At 40.2% G+C, this 21155-nt stretch overlaps 1 protein-coding gene across 1 annotated transcript in view; it reads right to left on the bottom strand.

Annotated features, from left to right (window-relative positions):
- The window catches only part of Tpst (tyrosylprotein sulfotransferase), a 662871-nt gene that overhangs the window by 170608 nt on the left and 471108 nt on the right, over positions 1-21155 (bottom strand). The window lies entirely within an intron of this gene.

Here is a 21155-nt window from a genome sequence, read left to right on the forward strand (position 1 = left end):
GGTAAGTTATTTACTGAAGGTTGCAGGAAATGTAAAAACGGAGCTTTTCGGGGGGTGGGGGTGGGGGTGCAGGCGGCGGCTAATATTTGCTGTGTTTTTTTCAGTATTTCCCTTCTCTGTTAAATTAATTTAACAATTTTGTGCGTTGCATGTGTTTTTATGGCGTTAATCGGGGTTTCTGAGTAAGTCTTTAATTATAAGTATGTGTTTAGGGCGGCGTTGTTTTAGATGTTTCCTGACGTGTGCATTTATTTCTACCTTGCATGGCCAACCACTGAGGAAAATGGAGCAAAGTTTTGAGGATAATCAATAATCCAACTGATACTTGGAAGGATTTTAGCGACCTCTAGCCATTGTGACATGAAGAATGAACTGAATGCAGGTTCACCTTATCTTCCCATGCGGGAAATGTTCAGTGAACTTCTGTCTAAACAGAGAAAAAGTTGTTTCCAGGCTTTTCACGCTAATTAGCTACAGTGAAGTGTACATTTTAAGCAGAAGGTAAAATCAGCACTTAACTCTTGTTTATCGCCCAACATGGGCATTCCCTAAGACTGAACGTGGTAGTAGCCTTTGTACCAGATCGCGCAATTTTTCATATATGCAAAATACTCAAATCTCCTCATGTTCCGACTTTGAATTCACAAATATTTTTCTGACATGCACTACTTGTAGAATGAACCAAACGAAAGAAAGAATCAATTGTACTCGTCAGTGGCGAAGCGTGCTAGTATCCACTGCTACCACTGGTAACAGTTTGAAAATTTAAACATCGAATATTCTTTAATATTAAATATTAATATTTTTGTTTCTTCGCCTGGACGTGTCGCGAGAACTCTACTGCAGCAGTCTGCCACCATCAAAGCTGAACGAGAGGCTGTTACCACTCCATGCAGTGGTTACGCTTTGAATCTCTTCTAACAGCTAGGCGAGTATTACTGCGCCTGCGCCAAGAAAGACCCCTCTCCCCTCGACATTGAGATGTATCTTCCTGGTTTTCCGGTCGTGTTACCACTGCGGAAAGTGGAAACAAAAGCTCATAACGTCGGTGCTGAGCTGCTCCGTCCGTTCGTTCCACCACACACAACAGTGCATTTTTATATTAATGTTATTGTTGTCTATTATAATACGATGAGACTTTTCTTGTAAAAGTGTGCATTTATATTTTTTTATGTTAGGTAAGCATAGCCTATAGTACTGCACAACATATTAAACATTAAAATGAGTGCTGTCACTTCCACCTCGAAAATAAGTGATTTGGCGAGCCCAGAATATTCATGTATAATAGAAAGCTTAATGAACACGCCATTTTCGTTAAGAACTTTTGAAGAAAAGTAAAAAAGAACATAACTGAAAAAGCTAGACCTATGCCTTCTCTTAAAAATTTAGCCAAGGAATCGAAACGAACAGTACGATATTTTCATGACTCGTGGTACAAATATCTGGATTGGTTGCGTGGTTGTGCAAAAACGAATAAACTGTACTGTTGGGCATGTATTCTATTTTCCTCAGGAAAGAATGCTTGGAATAAAGACGGTTTGGACAATTCATATAGTTTCAGAGTTTTAAAGAGACGCCGTGAAGTGTCTCAAGCACACATCAACGCTGTTACCGATATGATTCAGTTCAGAAGGTCCAGAATAGAGTACAGCTCACACAAAGAAAATTAACGAGCATAATGAGCTGGTAAAAAAGAACATATTATCAGCACTTTAGTAGATATTGTGTGTTTTCTTTCAAAGAAAGGGTTACCTTTCAGTGGTCATCGAGAAACTGAAGAATCTGATAACAGAGGTAATTACAGGACGTTATTAGCATTAATTGCTAAGAAAGATGACATTTTGGCACAACTTAGAAACATCTACATTTTTCTCAGGACTTTCATCTGACATTCAAAATGATATTATTGAAGCCATAGCTACTTTTATGGCCAGGGAAATTAAAGACGAGGTTAAGAAAGCAAACTTTATTTCCGTTATTTTGGATGAAAATACAGACGTTTCTAACAGAGCACATCTTTCGACTGTATTTAGATATGTTAGTCCCGAATACGAAATTCAAGAGCTTTTTGAGATTCAGTAATGTAAGCGGTGACCGTTATGCTGTTTCTCTCTCTAAACAATCTCTTTGTAATGTTACAAGAATTTCAGTGTGGTGAAACGTTAGTAGCAGAGACATTTGATGGCGCAGAAGTGAATCGTGGTACATTTGACTGGTTACGTGGTTGTGCAACTATTAATAAACCGTACTGTTGAGCATGTATTCTATTTTCCTCAGAAAATAATGCTTGGAATAAAGACGGTGTGGACGATTTAGAGAGATATACTCTCAGAAGGAATGTGGTAACACTTTTCGCCACTGGTGCTCGTACATTCAAGGCCGAACTATGGATTTGAAAAAAATATTCAGAGATTCAAAAGATGATATCACCATATCATTTTCTGAAGTAATTAGGAATAAAGTGCGTACTGAGAAAAATATCAAAATTTGTTCACGATCATGATCGATCTACTCTTCTTTGGCTTTTCAGGCTTAAGTACTACTTAACATTAACTCCTCCTACGGTTTTCGGAAAGACCGAGGTGCCAAAAATATTGTCCTGTACGATACCTTCAAATACCAACTCGAGCTGAGGAAGCTAGTTCTCTACTACCTGAACCACTCAACCCGGCAATGTTCGTCTTAACATGCACAGTCGAAAACAAGTATACCTTTGACACTTGCAGGGATTGTTTGTTCTACACTCGCATGTTGTACAGGGTGATCAGATATGCTTTACTCCGGTGAGCGATGCTTTTACAGTGCATGAGCGCGCACTCGTTTGCCGCTGTGGGTCGAGGTCAATAGCGGAAAGGTCCAACTTTTTACGAAGTTCATTATTTGAAAAATTGTGAAATGAGGTGGTGAAATTGCCTGCCTTTATCCTCCACAAATATTTGACACTATGTTACGAAATGATTCATCAATTGCTGTAGTTCATGTTGAGGAATGCCGGCGATTTCCTGACGAATATTATATTTCAGTCCCTGACACACTGTGGAAACACTTTGTGAACTTCTCTCATGGAATGATTCGCGGAGTGAGCAGTGACAGAATGCTGCTGAAAAAAATGCAAACTCAAACTCCCAGTTTGTAATTATCTGTAAAAAAAAAGGAGGGGGGGCTTAGTATGGTATTCACGTAAGTAACGGACTCGATCGTATTCTTTAAAAATATGGTCCTGTGATTCTTTTAGTACTGATGGCATACCACACACCGACTTTAGCGCCATGGAGGTGCACTTGTCCACTTCATAAGTCACTGCTGATTTGCATTTAGGGCAGTCGCCCAGGTGACAGGTTCCCTATCTGTTGTTTTCCCAGCCTTTTCTTAAATGATTGCAAAGAAATTGGACATTTATTGTCCTTTAAAGAGATGCATGAAAAATAATACCTTATATGAGTAATTACAGTATTTAGAAAAGAGCAAAACGTCCACCATTTGCGAACATCTGAAATACGACTGCGACATCGAACATGTGCACATGTTCAGCTAGAATGAATGTGCGCGCACACGAAATAAATACAGTACCGGTACCCAGCAGCTGTTAGTTTGCGAGTGTGTTCAATACTTGCTACTATTGTCGCTGAATATTACCAGCAGCATAACAATATTCGCTTCTGTTTCAAACAGTGAAAAACACCTTTACGGAAACACATAGTCGCGTGGGAACAAAATCGCCGAGGAAAGCGCGGCAGCTCTGGTCGAACATGCAAGTGTTGTTCGCTGTCTTCTTTAGACACCAACAGCGTTATGTACCACGAATTCCTACTTGAGGATAAAACAATAAACCCTGGTATTATCTTGTCAGGATGAAAGGGCAGACTTGTAGAGAAGAAGCAACTGGAGCCTCAACCATGAAGACGCACTCGCTCAAGACAACCATGCTTGCTCATCCACCCTACTCTCCTGATCTATCCCCAGCAGGCCTTCTATTCCCCAAACTTAATTACACCCTGAAGGGAAAGCTATTAGACTCAACTGAAGAAATCAAACTGAAATCACAGGAACTGCGCGCAATCTCGTAAATTGCCTACATGACAGATTTCATAGATGGATACGGCGATGCAAGCGTGTTATTAATAAAGAAGGGGAATACAAAGCTAACTAAGATTAACGAGTTATCTTCAAAGTTTGGTTAATTTTGAACAGGTCTCGTATTTCTACGAAAGTTTTAAGAATGATTCAAACAGAAACGATAGGTAGTTACTTACGAGTCTCCTTACTGTTACTATTCACTTGATTATGTGAACCTGATTAAATAAAGTTCAGACTTATTGAGTATAATTGATATATTTCATTGAATCTTCATAAAATAGGGTTACTGAGGTCGAAGAGCCCGCCATATCAATTATCCTGCAGGGAATTCTCTCATTTAGCTAGGCAACAAAGGAGAAGTTCTGGTCTCAGCTTGTGGTGGAATTCAGTAATACATCAACTTGTGGCATGTTTTAGAACTTAGCTACAGGTGCGCACGAGAAGGATCAAAGAGCTTCATAGCAAAGCTTAGCGCATCTCTTCGAGAGAAATATCCCTCAAATGACGATCGAATGAATTTTGCTATCTATTACGGCCGAAATAGTCGATTTTCTAGTCACTTGTAGTTTTGGCTGAATCAGTCTAATCTTTTATTCAATGCTGATTCACCATGTTTCGTGTATTTATCAGGCATTCACGACTAGTTAATACTGCAGTTCTTAGAATACACATGCACACCATCTTAGAGAAATTTCCCCCTGTGGGTGGAGGCAGTAGAATAACACCCATGGCATCCCCTTGCCTGTCGTAAGAGGCGACTAAAAGGGAGCCTTGAGAGCGTGGCTTGGCGACCACAGGGATCTTAGCTGATTCCTGGCATCACTTCCACCTATTTGTGCCAGGCTCCTCATATTCATCTATCCTATCCGACCTCTTGTTCTTTTCCGACCCCGACGGTGTTATGTATGGAAGCCTAGGGGGTCTTTCATTTTCACGCCCTTTGTGGCACTTGTCTTTCTTTGACCGATACATTCATTTTCCGTAGTGTCGGATCCCTTCCATGTTCTCTCTCTGATTAGTGGTATAGGCCTATGGAAGATGATAGTCTAGTTCTACTTCCTCCTAAAACAATAATTACCACCACCACCATCTTCGAGAACTTGGTTAGGCTAGTGGTGGTGGTGATTACTGTTTTAAGAGGAACCATCCTCCATTAACATTAATCGGAGGAAAATTGGAAGGGGTCCGACACTTGGAAAAAATTGCAATGTACGGAAAATTCACCCGAAAACTCACTGAAGTATTACAAAATACCGTTGGTCACTATTCGTTATCCTCTGAGCCATCTTCTAGGTCAGTGAAATGAAGTATCATACTGATTACGTGTGGTCGTAAGCGATCGCATACACACCTGACAGTAGCTTGCGACGGATATCCTGAAGCCCCATGTTACTTCTTTGTAAGGTGTTCCGCTCCTATAAACGAAGAAAATGCCAAGTGAAGACGGGTTTACTCCAAACTACGAAAATAGAGATTGTATTCCACATGAGAAAAATGATCAAAATATTGTAATTTAAACACATTGGACGAAGTATGAAAGGTGTGAGCACCGCAACACATTGCTTTCGCGAACCAACAGTAGTTTGAACTCGAGCATGAAAATTTCGTCTTTTAATTAGTCTCTTGAATACGGTTGTCTTCAAGGTACGATGATCGCAGTTCACAAATAAGATGGAACAGAAAATATGTGACTTCAGAATGACTCCGAACTCGTAAATTACTGCCTTGACTCTGCTAACATCAGGAATCTAAAATCGAATCACTATAAATGCTCTCAAATAGCCGAAAGTTATATGTGATGAAACTTCACCCACTAGTGTACTACACCACACTGAGAAACAGCAGTGCAGTAGACCCCGTTTATCCGAAATAAAGGGGGCGGAGTCATTTCGGTTGACGCGTTTTTTCGGATGACGCATGTTAAATATTTTCGGAAGTTAAATGTCAAAACAAAAATGCATAAACTCTGTTAAGCAAAGGCGCATACTGTATATTAACATTAAAATCTTTACATAATGTCACTCATTGTATAACATCAGTGATTTTCTTCTGAATTTCCTTGGTGCAGCTATGTTGCACCACCGTTTAATCAACAATACATCAGCTGGTGTAGATTCGTTGCTTTGTTCAACAAAGCGCAAAGCAATCTGAAATAACGAAACAATTTATTTTGCAATGGGGTAAGAAAAGCATTGGAACTACAGTATAAAACCGCAAGGTCAGTGGAACGATCTTGGGTGAAAGAAATATATGAATGGTTTCCTAACAGAAGCTGCAGTATAGCCCGAGCAGTAAATAAAATGAAACTTCCGCAACTGAAGCAACGTTAACCACAGTCTACATAATCTTCATGACGAATAATATAGTAATAATAATGATAATGCAGTAGAAGTAATAATTCCTGCTTGTTCAAGAAAAATGTATCATGGAACGAAGTAGATGGTAAGAAAAAAACTGTTTTGTTTTATGCTACACGTGCATTCTGCTATAAGTCATGATATAAAAATAGGGTTTGCATAGTAGCTCTCAGCACATATAGCAAGAGAATTACTAATATCGACGGCTAAGAACGAGAGGAAAAAAAAAACCAAAATATTAAAATACAATTTTGCCAGAACATTTCGGTTAAGCCGGGTTTCGGTTAAGCGAAGTTCGGTTAAGCGGGGTTCTACTGTAGTTATATTGCATACAACAGATAGTTCACAAGGCGATAAACCTTATTCACGTGGGATCGATACCGAATCAGGAAGTAGTGAAATATAAGATGATCGCTAATTTTGGATAAACACTGTCGGTGAGAGACAGATATATTCACAATTCAATAATCATATCACTGGTTTTACATCCCATTAACTACATTTTTATTTTTCGCAGACACCGAGATGTTAGAATTTTGTCTAGCAGGATATCATTTTCGTGCCAATAAATCTACTGACACAACGCTGGCGTATTTGATCACCTTCAAATACCATAGGAAAATTCGCCGAGAACTTAGGGGAAGTGAAATGGTAGCCTGGTCTGTGTTACCTCATAAGGGCATCGAAGTGGAGTAATACAAAGATTATACATCTTGAAACAGCTGGATAAAACATCACGAAGACCTTTCCTGACAGTGAATGGCTCGGAGCTATCAAGATGACAACCAACGTTAGAGCACTCAGAACTGTTCCGGGCAGATCTTTGGTCGGTAACCTCTGCCGGCGATGCCGAAGGGAGAAATAAACACTGGCTTACGTCCCTGGATATTGTCCCTTTGGTGATGTACCGAGGAACTCCAACCACCATAAAATCAGGTCCTTGATTACTGAAGAACCTCGTAGCAGATGTTTTAACGCGCATGAAGAGGTCCACGGCATATCATGTGATGGCAGTTCCAGGCGAATAGACAAGAACAAGCAAGGCTACATAACGGACCCGACTATCAGGTAAGGACATCATCTTGAGCAGCCTGAAGAAGTAAACACCGAGAAATAAGAAGTATACAACCCAACGATACCGTACAATAAAGGGAAATACCACCTGGATGAGTCGAGGTAATAGGGCTAATGTTTGGAGCTCGTGGTACTGTGTCAGGCTTCATCAAGTTCTTGCCACAGTTCATTTTACCGAAGGGGAGAATCTCGGACCTCGTCATATCTATAATAGTTCAGTGGGAAAAGTCAGATCTCACATCTAGAACCTGTGAACGTCATTTATAATCCACATTCTTGATTTTTAGCATGCCTTCAATCATCCTACTGATAACGCATGTTAGTTCTTTGTAAATTTTCTCCGTTGTCCGGGAAGCTTGTTTAATAAATCATATTTCTCTCTTGGAAACTAGGTACACGTCAATACTTGTATTATATATGTTACCGTATTTTGTGGAGCGGAGAGGTGAAAGGCCGGCCTCGTGGTGTAGGGGTAGCGGGCCTGTCTCTCGCCCGGAGGCTCCGGTTTCAATTCGCGGCCAGGTCAGGGATTTTTTCTCTCGACCTGAGGGCACCTGTCTCGAAAGCCAAGAATAACGGCCGACCACACGACCCCTCGTACTCTGCAGGCCTTCTAGCTGAGCAGCGTTCGCTGGGCAGGCCAAGGCCCTTTGGTTTGGTTGGAGAAGTGAAAGAAGGTACGGACATGAGTGGGTCGATATAAGACAATTAGAAGATTAATTTAAAACTTTAAAATTAGAGCTAGATTTCTTTCTCTGCTATGTTTGGTTTCTTTTCAGATGTTACATTTTAACAAATTCGCCAAGCGAAAACAAGATTTCAGTTACAGAACTAGCTCGTTAGTTTAGGTACAACGTAGGAAAACTCAGAATAATCAACGAATTGCCAATTAACAATCTAGGCTCAAAGCTCCCCATTTACAAATGTGACGAGCACTAGTGCTCCATAATCAAGGAGACGGAACTCCCAATTTCCTTTACACCATAGTAAGAGGACCTTTGTTCAACTCCCCGAACCTTATGACATTCCAGCCTTCCAAAGGCACCATTCAACCATTACATATAGAAAGAGCACCTTTGTTCAACTCTCCGAACCTTATGACATTCCAGCCTTCCAAAGGCACCATTCAACCATTACACATAGAAAGAGCACCTTTCTTCAACTCCCCGAACCTTATGACATTCCAGCCTTCCAAAGGCACCATTCAACCATTACATATAGAAAGAGCACCTTTCTTCAACTCCTCGAACCTTATGACATTCCAGCCTTCCAAAGGCACCATTCAACCATTACATATAGAAAGAGCACCTTTGTTCAACTCCCCGAACCTTATGACATTCCAGCCTTCCAAAGGCACCATTCAACCATTACACATAGAAAGAGCACCTTTGTTCAACTCCCCGAACCTTATGACATTCCAGCCTTCCAAAGGCACCATTCAACCATTACATATAGAAAGAGCACCTTTGTTCAACTCCCCGAACCTTATGATATTCCAGCCTTCCAAAGGCACCATTCAACCATTACATATAGAAAGAGCACCTTTGTTCAACTCCCCGAACCTTATGACATTCCAGCCTTCCAAAGGCACCATTCAACCATTACATATTGAATGAGCACCTTTGTTCAACTCCCCGAACCTTATGATATTACAGCCTTCCAAAGGCACCATTCAACCATTACATATAGAAAGAGCACCTTTGTTCAACTCCCCGAACCTTATGACATTCCAGCCTTCCAAAGGCACCATTCAACCATTACATAAAGAAAGAGCACCTTTGTTCAACTCCCCGAACCTTATGACATTCCAGCCTTCCAAAGGCACCATTCAACCATTACATATAGAAAGAGCACCTTTGTTCAACTCCCCGAACCTTATGACATTCCAGCCTTCCAAAGGCACCATTCAACCATTACATATAGAAAGAGCACCTTTGTTCAACTCCCCGAACCTTATGATATTCCAGCCTTCCAAAGGCACCATTCAACCATTACATATAGAAAGAGCACCTTTGTTCAACTCCCCGAACCTTATGACATTCCAGCCTTCCAAAGGCACCATTCAACCATTACATATAGAAAGAGCACCTTTGTTCAACTCCCCGAACCTTATGACATTCCAGCCTTCCAAAGGCACCATTCAACCATTACATATAGAAAGAGCACCTTTGTTCAACTCCCCGAACCTTATGACATTACAGCCTTCCAAAGGCACCATTCAACCATTACATATAGAAAGGGCACCTTTGTTCAACTCCCCGAACCTTATGACATTCCAGCCTTCCAAAAGCACCATTCAACCATTACATATACAGAGAGCACCTTTGATCAACTCCCCGAACCTTATGACATTACAGCCTTCCAAAGGCACCATTCAACCATTACATATAGAGAGAGCACCTTTGTTCAACTCCCCGAACCTTATGACATTCCAGCCTTCCAAAGGCACCATTCAACCATTACATATAGAAAGGGCGTCTTTGCTCTAAAGAATTTACACTCAGGAATCTATTTCCAGAAATTTTCAGACCTAACAAAGGCACAACCTACATTTTACAAATTCAAGCAATATGCTCAAGAGTCTAACATCTTTACATAAAAGGAATGAAATAGAATTTCACAGGGGTATCGAATACCCATTCCACCGGGCGCCGTAAAAAACAAGTTAAAGTTACTGGTCCAAAAATCAAAATGGTGAGGAGGCAGCACTTGCACTCCTTGAAAATTTGGAATGAAAATTATAAAACCCTATTTGGGCTTATGGCCCGAAGTTACAGAGGCTAAGCCTATACTATTGAGGTGACTAGATGAAAAAATATTTAAGTTACAAACATTACAAACCATAGTCACCTCGACATTAAGTTGATAGGGAACACGAGAGGGTCGCTCACTCTCTATTCCCTGATTACGGTTAACTTCCTTTGGCTTGTTTGAAATTGACATTAGAAGTTTGAAATTTACATTTTAGGAAATTAAAGTTACATTATTTAAGATTGGAAACGTTCCCCTTGTGCTAGCTTTCAATGACTATCACTTAGTTAAACGAGGACTGCCATTACCTTGAGCTGATGGACTTCTCGACGATGGACGAGGGAGGCGCTCCCTTCACAAACACACTCACTAGACGGGAGCGATAAATAAGACAACCTAGTCGAAAATGTGCCAGCTTTCATAGCCGACAGGTGGGTACCAGAACACGCTGGACTAAGGCCAGACACACCCTTAATTCTTATTGGATGATCAAATAAATACCAGAAAGGTTTGATTGGTAGAAAATTAATATACACAATTTTTTATTGGCCAACATCTTAGGTTGGCGGGAAGAGATCGAAGTGTTGTAAACTTGAATACACCAAAAACAAAGAATAATCAACTCAGTTTAGTACACCTCGGAATACAAAATTACTTTATAATTTAAGTAGTCAATCTTCCCACCAGAGAGCATAACGTAAATTTATAGTAGAGGCATCTGTAGAGAAATGTCAAAACTTCTTGTATTTAGTTGTTGCGAATTTTGTATGGTAGATAGCGTTCTCCAAAGCGCTTTATTTAAATGAACGGGGCGGGTGTACCTTCCGGTACAATATAATTAAAATCTTTCTTCATAACTGAACTTTCTATTTACGCATTAAATACTCACGGTCAACCACCCATCATGCGAAATGTTAGCGTGCCTAATGGCAATATTCTCTCCCGAGTTCTTTTCAATAGTTTATGCCCCGAACATCCTCTTTCAGCAGTGAACATAGAATTATATGCTGATGACGCCCTTGTATAGACACTGCTATCTTACAAAACTCATTGGATATCCTTGTTCACTGGTTTACAAAATGGCCACGTAAAATTAAACCCTGCCAAGACCCAGGTGAAAATTTTTATTCAGCGTCAACCTACGGAACCTATTCCCTTGAGACTCTTCGGTACGCCGGTAACATGGCTATCAAATAACAAAGCAGTGAAGTACCTAGGATTACACCTTGATCGCAGATTTACGTGAAGCACATATCAATAAGAAGCTCAAAGAAGCCTACGCTAGGCGAGCTCTACGTCCGAACTACACTTTTCTCATCTATAAATCAGTTTGACGTCTACTGCTCATGTACGCTTGTCAGATCTGGGGAGGAGCATCTCCATTCAAACTCTACCGCATACAATTCTTGCAGAATAAAGTATTACGTGTTTCTCTGAACACTGGTGAGAAACAGTCAGATTCATTACTCCATGCATCACTGACCACATTCATAAACTAGCTCAAAAGTTCTTCTCCACACTGAAGAATGTTCATGGTGCTACATATTACGAAATTTGACTTAGAATCGAAACCTCCCGTCGATTGAAATCTCTACTCCCTCAAGATTTATTACTCCCAGAAACTGATTCAGAAGATGAACGGGGATGCAATAACCGTCAGTAGTGCTTACTCTAGATGAACGGTGATGAAATAAGTGTCGACAGTGTGTGTGCGTGTGTGTTAGTTTCAGTTCATCCTGAAACTCAAATACCCCGTTGAAGTCTTTCAACATAATAGGAAATTAGTGTAAAAATGGCGCTCAATAGTGTCTCATCGTCATTGCTCTGATATATTAACTGAAAAAAATCATTACGAACAATTCAATTTAAATTTATCAATAATATATCACAAATTGCACTCGAACTGATATCTATAAGGGGTCGGCTGGAATTGATCTTCCACACGCAATATCCTTAGTTAATTGTATTTATTTGTATTCTGTTTTTGTTTGTTTGTTCATTCTGTTATCACTAATGTGGTGTAGCAATATTGTTAACCGATTTAGTATATTAAAGAAACAAGAAAACGTTGTACTGGTTGAAAGAGGAAAAGAAAGTAACTGTCCATCATGCTGCAAGTACATTCTGGCTCTAGATACCTGATCAGTGGTTCCTGATTTACTGGCTTAGTTGGAAACTCAGACTATATCGGACACATCGAAGTTTGACAATGTAATACGCTTTGATAAAAACCAGGGCATCGTATTTCTCGAGAATTCTCCTTCAGAAGTTCTATTCCAAGTGGGTTCTATGTCTAAGCACTTCATTGTAAAGACTTCAACAGAATGTGGTTGGTGCAGTGATGGAGACTGGTTTCATGTAAATTTTCACGATGCAAGTAAAGTGGACATAAAATGATACGATATGAAGGAACGAAACATTAGCCGAAGTGCAGCTAGAAATTTTAGGTCGTCGTCTTTCAAAAACTAAGCCTTGTCTTTGCAGCCATAGTTGCCTTTCTTCAGCAGTCCTTATCTCCAAGTAGGAAGAACACCCATCGCACTGACCATATTTAAAAAAAAATATGTTCTTGGTCGTCTTCTTGTTTTATTTTCTAAGATAGTGCCTTCGAAAATGTTTTGGAAAAGAGTATCACGCTCACGCAAGTGTCCAATGAGCTTCGCTTTGCGTTTTTTCTATTACTTTCCTCTTCTATTTCTTGCAGAACCATCTCATAACTCTTCCTGCCAGTCCAGCTAGTTATGGTAATTCTCCTCCATAACTGTCCGGCTCCATGGTTAAATGGTTAGCGTGCTGGCCTTTGGTCACAGGCCTCCCGGGTTCGATTCTCGGCAGGATCGGGAATTTTAACCATCATTGGTTAATTTCGCTGGCATGGGGGCTGGGCGTATGTATCGTCTTCATCATCATTTCATCCTCATCACGAAGCGCAGGTCACCTACGGGAATCAAATCAAAGGACCTGCACTTGGCGAGCCGAACATGTCCTCGAACACTCCCGGCACTAAAAAACATACGCCATTTCAGTTTTTCCTCCAAAACTACATTTCCTAGCATTCAGGTTTCACATCCATATGTCATGATACTCCATACAAAGGGATTTCTGAAATCTCTTTTCAGGGTGAACGTTGGTATGTTTGTTCAGTAGAAGGTTCTTTTTATTCTGGAACGCGTGCCTGTCCAATGCTATTCTTCACTTGAATTCGTTTAGACATCCATTGTTTTCCTCAAAACTGCTACTCCGAGATAGCAAAACTCGGCTACTTTCTCGAATCGCTCTCTGCCTACTCTTATGTCACTCCTTCGTTCACCTCCCTTCTTGTCTATAATCATGAATTTTGTGTTCTTGGTATTTGATTTTAGTTTAAGCTTCGTTAACTCTTGCTTCAAGACCCTAAGCATTTTATTTAGCCCCTTCTCCGAGTGTGCCACTATTGCAATATTATCGGCAAATATGAGGTAAGTTCCAAACTGTGTGTCTGTCCTACAAGAACGTCATCTTTATTATCGAAAAATACAAACAAACAGTAGGGTCTTGTTCCCTCTTTGTTAGAGGTCAGTATTGGTGCAGGTGCAAATAAGGTACGGCCGGATAATTAGCCTAGAGTGGGCAGAAGGAAAATGCCGGAGGAAAACTGCACTCTGATGACAACTGCCAGTAACGGTCATCAACCTCGGACTCTGGATGGAGCAGATAACCCATTCTACTCTGGTGATGAGGATTATTTTTGTGGGGTAAAAGGACAGTACACTTTACATTTCGGCTGAGTAGTACATCATCGCAATTTCTACACAATTTTTCTGCATAATGTGAAGAAATATCGCAGGATTTTGTGATAAAAGTATACATACGTTGAAACATTTGCAATGTAAATGGTTTCCTTTATACTTGCAGAAAGATGGGCAGTGAATCTTTAATCCGCGAAATTTCAAGACGGATAGAAAAGGAGTGGCATGCTCTATCAGAGGGAGAATTCAACCTTTCCATCTTCATCTGTAATTCTGCGCTAGAACAGTATCTCCAGAGACCTTACGTACGAAGACATTAATTTTAATGAATCTTCAATCTGGGTTTACACGTCAATCACATTAGAACACAATCCCTAGTGGCGAGTTTCTGTACGATTGGTTGAAGCACTTCCTGGTGTTAAAAATGTAGAAAGATTCCGAAGTACAAAATTAGACCATTCCGATAGAAATACGAAGGATGTGAAGTTTTGATTACGGCAAACATATATGATTAGCAAGAGCCACTTACAAAACGAGTAAGAGTGCCTCGTTCGGCCTGTGTACGGTAACTCAGCTTGTCTCGCTAATCGTGAGAACGTAAGATCTACTATTTAACTACTTCACTTTCTAGTTAGGTCATTGCATTGCCTTTTATACATAAAGTCTTATTCCTGTAGGCCCCGACTAGTAGAACAACAACATGTATTTGCTTTCCGTTCTGCGCAACTTCTGGTTTGCCAAATCAGCGAGATGTTCAGCAATAGCACTTATTTAGCGCGTCCAGCAAGTTCTTGAAGTGGATATATTCGTCCTGTGGAGATTAATACTTTTTCTGTGAATTTACGATGCGAGCACATTAAGATAATGCTTAAGCTTGGAATATATTCTTGCTTCTTTACCACATCAAGTCCTAGAAACTCAACCAAGTTAATTCTCTAAAAGCATATTCGTCGTGTCCGCTAGCTACGCATTGAGAGTTTCCCCAAAACATGCGATCACGAGCGCAGTCAGCGACCACCCCCAGTCCTGGCCAGAGGAACCAGTATTCCGCTAAATTTTGAGTGTGGTGGTTGCTTATCTCCAGAAGCAGGTCAAGTTCATATTTGAAACTCTCTATTCATCATCACGTGTAAAACCAAAGAGCTATCCAAACATAAATCAAGAAAACACCAAAATAGAATACAAATTACAGGATAAAGTAATAAATAATATTGTCGTTGATTAGGTAAGTTAACTTTTGATAAAGAACTCCTTTTTTTAAATTTTAGAATTTTAAAGTACTTCAATATTTTTCATTCTCAATGACGAGTCCACTGAATTGACTGATGTCAAACGTTCACCGAGCGTGTGGCTATACGGTTTTGGTCACGCAGCTATAATTTTGTATACGGGAGATAGTAGGTTCGAACTTCACTATCGGCAGCCCTGAAGTTGGTTTTCCGTGTTTTCACCAGTTTCACACCAGGAAAATGCTGGGATTGAGCCTTACGGTCACGAACCGCTTCCTTCCCACTCCTATCTCTTTCGTATTCCATCATCTCCATAAGACTCACCTGCAAATCAACTGTAAAAAGGTTCAAAGTACGGCAGCCAAAGGAGCGAAGCTAACAGAAGTAGGGAGTGGGGGTTGGTAGAGCTCTCCAGTTTCCACAGCTGAGAAACTATTATTCATTGCCTAATTTTTGGGGTGCGTTCTAATTTGAACCTGAAAATGAAACAACAGCAACAACTGCATATCCCATACCAGAACTGTTACAGTTTATAGCGAAGGACCAGACAGAAACCGATCGTGTAACTGCACTTAATCTGACTTGGAATGCTTAATCCATGATCTCTCTGGTTTTACTGAAGTACAGGACTGGATGAGGGGGAAAGAGAGCCTACACACTAAGAGTTGATACTATGATGAGTTCCTTGTCATTTGTTGGAATACTTCAGTGCTAGGAGAACTGAACTTATATTCCAATAAGTCTTTCTTTCAAACACATCTTCAGCTTCGTGTAAGATGGCGATTATGAAACAGCCTTTTTGTCGATTATAAAACGTGAATTCCCTTCTCAATCAACAGCCGTGATATCGATTTCAGACATGCTTCTGTTATCCTAACATTCAACCATATCGTACCATTATACAGCGGAAAAGAAAAATAGAAACAGACGTAACCTCTGCGAAAGGATTTCAAAATGATGATCACTGTATCAAGAGATAAAAGGATTGTCTTTTTAACATAAAAGTGACAAAGAAATACTGACGCTGATTCTTCATGTAACATACATACATACATACATACATACATACATACATACATACATACATACATACATTTAGTTAAGTATTTCAATATGGTTCATAATTATGCAGAGAAATCAAAATTGGCTTTACAGCAATACAAATATTTTTCAATCGTTATTTTGTGTTGTACCGAAGTTAAACTACTTCTGAACATGTTACATTAATTATGGTATGGAAATTACGGTAATTAAATTAGGAAGGAAATGGTAAAGTTTGTGATTGTGCAACGGATAAGAACATGGAAGAAGTGTTAACCCGAATAATAAATGAGGCTGACAAAGGAGCTAAAGTGTGTGTACGGATGTTGACAAGAGACGGGAGTAATTATCGTGATAGGAATAAAGCGCTTTAAGAAGTTAAGAAAGTTTGTTAATTAGAAAGTGACGGAGTTAAATATAGGTGAAATTAATTGAAAATCAAGCAGATAATAGCCCAGGATATAAAGGAAAAGAGAAGAGACACAAAAATAATGATTACAGATTCTGAACCCCTTCAGTTCTTAGTATCAAAAAGGGAACAAAGGACGAAGTTTGAAACCCAAGTCCCACTGGTCACAAATGTTCTCTCAGTTTATGATTTGCGTACAAAGTACATGTAATTTTATACTAAAAACAACTATAGAATTTTACGATAGCAAATGGCAGTATACGTACTTAGTTGTAAGTGAAATACATTTATCATATTTTACACATTTCTTTCAGTCGCTCTTCATGGAATTTAGAAAGGAATAAAGACCAATGTGAAGCGAATATGCACCATACAATATTCTGAAGACACCACTGCACTAGATGACAATTTAGAAGACTTTCAATGGGTTTTGAACAGATTAACGAAATAGGCAAGAAGTTTGAACTTGAAATAAACAGTAAAAAAACTAAATTCCTGGTAATCGCTGTTTTCATCCTGGATGGAAACCTCGTTTCAAATAGGCCTTATTCTAACACAAGAACTGGATTCTCGAACCCACGGGCAGACCACGTCATACTCCGTTGTGCTGGGAAATCAAGTCTTAGTCCTCTCAAAATATAGAAGAGCTATTTCGGTCACACATTCCGAAATGACAAATGAAGGAAGAATGAGGAATTAAATTTCTACAATCCTTCCACATGAACCCCAACATAATTCAACAAGAACATTCTCAGTGGTACTTAACATTGGATATACTGGCAGGAGTCATGATGAGCCAGCTAATATGGATACGCTTTTGAGCTGGTGGTCTATCTGGAATCAGCGTTGTAAACTTCCCGACACCATTGTAACCATGACAACCAGTGTTCGTCATATACGAGGCGTGTTTTTGGAGTACCGTTTTGATATAGTAAAAAAGTAATGCAACTTTTAAACAATTATTTCTTTTTTTTTTTTTTTACATGTGAGCCTGTACCTTAAACTACTTCTCACCGTAAACTCCAGGGATATTAAGGCACTTATATCGTGAAAGTCTCCGTCACTCAGGCGGCAGCGCGCCGGCCTCTCACCGCTGGATACCGTAGTTCAAATCCCGATCACTCCATGTGAGATTTGTGCTGGATAAAGCGGAGGCAGAACAGGTTTTTGTCCAGGTAGTCGGGTTTTCCCTGTCGTCTTTCATTCCGGCAACACTCTTCATTAACATTTCATCTGTCGGTCAGTCAGTCAGTCAGTCAGTCAGAGGAGTGCGACAGGCTTCGGCAGCCGGCACACCTCTCATCCCCGCTGCTAGATGGGGCAGTCATTTATTCCATTCCTGACCCGGTCGAATGACTGGAAACAGGCTGTGGATTTTCGTTCGTCATATCGTGAAGCCAGCTTCTGATTTTCATCCGCATAGTAATGTGCCGCCTGATGTGCCAGCCGAAGCGATGAGGTGTCGGGTTCGATTAGCTGTATGAGATCGCACATTGTCATGAAGCAAAAGAATCCCCCCTTGTGAGCATGGCAAGCCTTTTGTTTTGGATTGAGTGAACACAATTTCCGATAAAAGCATCCTGACACAATTTCATAAAGAACACTACTTGAAATTTCAGGCAACTCATAACTTAATGACGAAATCGTAAAGCATCTGTTTTCTCGAACCTTCGCATCAACATTTCGCACCAAGTCTTCAGTATTGACAGACGGTCCCCCACTGCGCTTATCGTCGTGAACAATTAGTACGGTCTCTTTAAATGCTCTAACCCATTTTCTTACCATTCCTTCTCTCACAGACTGTTCTTCATACAATTCACTAATCTGCCGATGAATTTCAACAGCTTCCACGCCTTTTCCAATTAAAAATCGAATCACAGCGCGTACTTCACACTCGGCGGGACCGTTAATTATTGTCAGAGGCATTTTCAATACGCACAAACAAACGTAAATACGGGCGAATGCTTCCGTAATGGCGTTTGTGGCTAGCCTACACATGTAAGTACTGAGCGCGCATGCTCTGAACGACGATCGAGGCGCTGCAGCAGCCATATTTAAAAAACTGTACTTTAAAAACATGCTTCGTATATCAGTAGTGTCATCTATAACTTGCTATAAGAAGCCAAGCTCTTAGTTAGATATACATTGATAACAGAATGCAGGCTCTTAGTTCGATTCCAGCCGATAACGAATTTCTAAAAGAGTTTCTTCACGCTAAGCGCCAAATCTCGCGCGAGGTATGGCATAGAAAGCGATCAGTTTGTTGTACGATGAACACGACGAAGAGCTTTTGTTCCCAAATATCTTCCTCGGTGAACCGCGTAGACTCAAGTTGGAGCACGTCACTCCTGTTTACGATGGCTATGAGTTAAGTTCGTAGACGAGACTGACGCAGAGTGAAGCCCGAACATGTCCTCTACATGGAGATGAAGACTGTGTGTATCCGATTGACCGAAGGTTTGTTCGCCACGTACAAAACCACCAGTGATACAGTAAACCTCACTCACGCCGACGTAGAAGACAAGAAGATTATGGAGGGCTATATCGAGCGGAGTCTCTCGTTCCACAAATCGATTCCCTACTCGATACAACACTGGATGCAGCAGAAGGAGGACGTGTTTGCAATGATCTGTCAACTACGAAAACCCATTGAAGTTTTAAGTTTGAGCATAGAATTAAGGATATAAAATCGTTATCTGGTCTTCTAAACCCAAAAACATACCCACAATTATATACTTGCCCGTGTAGCAGAGAAAATGTTCCAGTGCGACTGTTCTTCCTTCGAATTGATGACGTAACTATATGCATTTTCTTAAATACTGCGGTTTCTCATACGTGAGCCGCACTGTAAGACCGCTTACCCACAACACTGGATATGGAACCGTTATCTGGCCGATCACTCTCCTTCAATTCCGCAGTCCTCTTTCCCGTAAGAATATACATAAGGTTAGCGCATACCAACGAAACCGATCTCCGATTATGATTTTTGTCTCGGTAAAATCCATTTGGCAGATTGTGAACATGTGTGCGAGACGATAGAGAACACGCAGACTTCTAGAAGTAGTGTGTAGTAGTGTCACGTTTGTATTCTATTACTCCAATTACAACATCGCCAGCAGAGTTGTATGACACTGATTTAAAGAAAGAATCCACCTGCAAACCTGTTTAGTCTCTCATACACCACCAAAGCAAACGTAAGAAGAGAACATTCAGTTTCAATTCCCAATAATAATAATAATAATAATAATAATAATAATAATAATAATAATAATAATAATAATAATAATTCAAATGCTTCCTTGAGAAAGTGATACAAGAATGGCGCAAACAGAAATTAGTCCTCAAAATTCACTAACCGATCACTTTAGGCAGAGGAAAATTAGCGATAGATCGCCTAGAATTTGCAGACGACCTAGCAATCTTAACCCGAGACATTTCAACAGCCCAAAATCAGATTGAACTCCTGAAATATATTGCGGGAAAAGTTGGCCTTGAGATATCTTTTGAAAAGACAGAATGCATCACCTGCAACAAACAAGCACCAACATTAATGGAGACAAAATATAGCAAAATTAGACGAGTATCAGTGTGCCTTGGCGAAACAATTCAGGAAAATGGGCTCGAAACAAAAGCCAATGAAATTAGATGCCAAAAGATGGAAACTGCATACCGACTAACCCAAAATATCTACAACAAAAAATGGCAAGTTGATCAAGAGGAAAGTCCGAAGACTCGAACAATCTGGACTGAGGACGGAGAGGAAGGCTACAGTAATAGAATGAACGAAATAGGGGCACCAAAGTAAGGCAAATGCACGTCTGTAAGTACTTTGCGAATCCTAATGGGAGGAGGAGGATATCGTTTTTGCGTCCCATGTTGGCGGGTTCGATCTCGCCTCAGTCTGATAGTGTTTAAAAGAGCTCAAATACGCCGGTGTCGCACTGAAAGATTTATTGGCACGTCAAAGAACTCCAGCGGGGCAAAATTCGGGCACCTCGGAGTCTTCAAAAACCGCAAAAAGTAATTCGGGGACGTATTATTATTATTATTATTATTATTATTAACATCCCTTCAAAAATATTTTGAGACATACACAAAAATGCCACAATTTTGTCCTTGAAAGTGGTTTAAAGAATCCTACAAGAAGTAAATGGCACGTAACATGGTTGATGTCCTGGAAATAATATTTCTGTACCTCAGACTGGAAAAACGAGCGTCAAATCAACTACCATTTCATAATTTTTCGGTCATTTATACTTTAAATTATTTATTTTTTAAATATTCGCGAAAGAAGACAGTTCATGTTTGCCTGCCAAGTTGCTTAAACAAACGAATATGTTGAATAGAAGGGATCTGAGTCGAGTTACACACACACACACGCTGCTTTATCGTCAAGTTAATTATGAGTGTGGAGAATCAAACTTCACTAGAGAAATACGCTATTGTGGTGACGGCTCGTAACACAGTCCCAACCTTGCAGGGAAACTTA

Source organism: Anabrus simplex, chromosome 8, assembly GCF_040414725.1.
Source record: "Anabrus simplex isolate iqAnaSimp1 chromosome 8, ASM4041472v1, whole genome shotgun sequence".
Classification (NCBI taxonomy): Eukaryota; Metazoa; Arthropoda; class Insecta; order Orthoptera; family Tettigoniidae; genus Anabrus; species Anabrus simplex.